We start from the raw sequence: 2,359 nt of genomic DNA, 5'->3' as shown, positions 1-2,359 counted from the left end.
ATATGCTGGGGCTGTGGGTTCTTCATGAAACAGATCTGGCCAATCCTTCCTGAATCCTCTCAACAGGTCCCATGGGCCAGGCTGTCTATGGCACCAGGAGTTCAGAGGGGAACAAGCCAGGTTGTCTTGAAGACGCTCACTGTCCAGGGGAGGGGGCTGCTGTTATCTCTGAGCTTGTTGAGTCCATGCACTATGCGGTAGAGGGAGGGCACTTAAAAATGTGGGAATTTCAGAGAAAGCCAATCCCCACTGTCCCAGGAATGTAGGAAAGCAGATTCCTACTGAGGAGAGGCCACAAGCTTTATTTCCTACTCAAGGGATCTGTACACAGAGACCTTCTCAGAAACTATATACATTAGTCAGAGTGATTTTCATCTCAAATTAGAGAATAACTTAATTTAACTGAGAAAGAGGGGGTGGGAGACATTGTTGTTGAGAGGTTTCCAGTGCACAGATGCTTAGGACAAACTGCACCACTGGGCTTCAGGCAAGGGGAGTGGGCAGCTCCAAGGATGAACAGGTCTCAATGTTCTGGTTCCTCTGTCTCGTCTGTTTGCTTTCAGCCCCATCTCGTTTTCTTCTCTACCTCTCTCACACGACTTCTTCTTCTTCTTCTTGGTTGTCAAATGATCCTTTATTGAAATATTTTCCTTTATAGTTAACTCACTGGACATTCCACTGCACCACTATTGATGTCATCTATGATGTCATGAGGGTGATGGCCATCAACATTGCAGCCCACAGACGGGGCAGTCCCCAGGATTTCTTTAATGGTTCCAGAGAGTTCTCTGGCTAAAGATCGGTGTCGCATCTGTCGGTCAATATTGACAATCTCATCAAAAGTGATATTTCCACTGTGCTCAATGTTTTTCTGCTTCTTTCTGTCTCTTGATGTTCCTTGAGGGCTTTGATAATCAGGGCAAAGGCAGAAGGTACCACTTCAATCTGGGCCTGTCTGCTCTGAATGGTCAGTTTCACTGTAATCCTTAGACCCTTCCAATCACCAGTTGCCTTGGCGATGTCATCACCAACCTTTTTTGGAGACAGACCCAGCGGACCGATCTTCGGGGCCAGGGCAGACATGGCACCGACCTCACCACTGGTGCACCTCAGGTACACGACTTTGATCTCGTTGGGGTCAAACTTAGGCGGCATGGTGGAGGCAGCTGGTGTTGGATGAACCCAGATTCAGGATGACCGAAGACCTCACACGACCTCTTCTTTATCTCCATCTCTCAGATTCTTCATCTCTTGGTGCCTCTACCCCTTTCTCTTCTCTTCCCTCCAGACCCTCCACTTACTCACAGTTTCTGCTCCTCAGAACTTTAGCCTTGCATGGATTGTTGGCTTGCCACAGGCCTTAAATCTGGCACAACTCAGCCTCAAGAGCTCCATGCTTTCGTGCCTCCTGTTCCATGTGTAGCTACATTTTGTGTCTCAGTTGATCTCTCAGAGTTCACCATTTGAATCACAGATGGGTTCCCATTTTATAGAGGGCTTCCCTGAGTTTGGAGCCCAACTCTGATATAGTCAGCTGTGGCCAGGGGAAGAGCGCCTCCCGATCTCAGGCTCCAACCATTCAGCTACAGGTGGGCAGTTGCCTTAAGACAATGCATTGGGTGGAACAGACAATGGAACATGGTAAGAAACCCTGTAAGCTGTAAGAGTCTTAACATCTGAAGCTTGCTTGGTGGGGAACCAGAGGATCCTGGGCACCAGATATTTTGTTTAGGTCCTTTATGAATACTCAGCAACTGGTTCATGAGGCTCAATAGTAGTTTTGGAATGAGCAAGTTCACTTCTCTGTTCTCTATAATAAACGTGGCTTCCCTCCCTGCCCCAGGGCTTTTGGGGTTTCACTCCTTCACTTCTTCATTCAGCAAATATTTACTGAGCATCTACTTTGTGCCAGATACTGTTTTATACACTTGATATTTAATGATGGATAAATTGGCAAAATCCCTGCTGTTGTAGACCATAGTAATAGGTGCTAGAGGAAAAATAAAGTAAAGCAGTGGGTAGTGATAAGAAGGATATTTATGTGAGGTGGCCAGGAAAGTCTTGTTTGAAGAAGTAACACAAGTAGTTAAATAAAATGAGAAGTGAAACTTGCACAAATCTAGGGGAAGTTTTCCCTATAGGAAAGATTTCTTTTCACTCAGATGGAACAAGCAACAAGTACAAAAAGCCTAAGGTGAGGATAAACTCTGTACTTCATAGGACAGCAAGATGGTGTGCCTCCAGCCTCTGAGATAGAGTATGACAGAGGTAATGGTGTGACTTCTAGTGATAGGCCATAAAAGGCATTGGCGGTCCTGCCTTGGCCTCTTGACTCATCGACTCTGGGAATAGTCCGCTG

At 46.3% G+C, this 2,359-nt stretch overlaps 1 pseudogene; it reads right to left on the bottom strand.

The window, feature by feature from the left end:
• Window positions 1–615: 615 nt before the first annotated feature.
• On the bottom strand, window positions 616–1,170 carry LOC100686421 (annotated as a pseudogene).
• Window positions 1,171–2,359: the final 1,189 nt, after the last annotated feature.

This window comes from Canis lupus, chromosome 11 (genome assembly GCF_011100685.1).
Source record: "Canis lupus familiaris isolate Mischka breed German Shepherd chromosome 11, alternate assembly UU_Cfam_GSD_1.0, whole genome shotgun sequence".
Lineage (NCBI taxonomy): Eukaryota > Metazoa > Chordata > Mammalia > Carnivora > Canidae > Canis > Canis lupus.
Note: the sequence above shows the minus strand (reverse complement) of the source record. Positions and strands in the feature narration are given on the sequence as shown.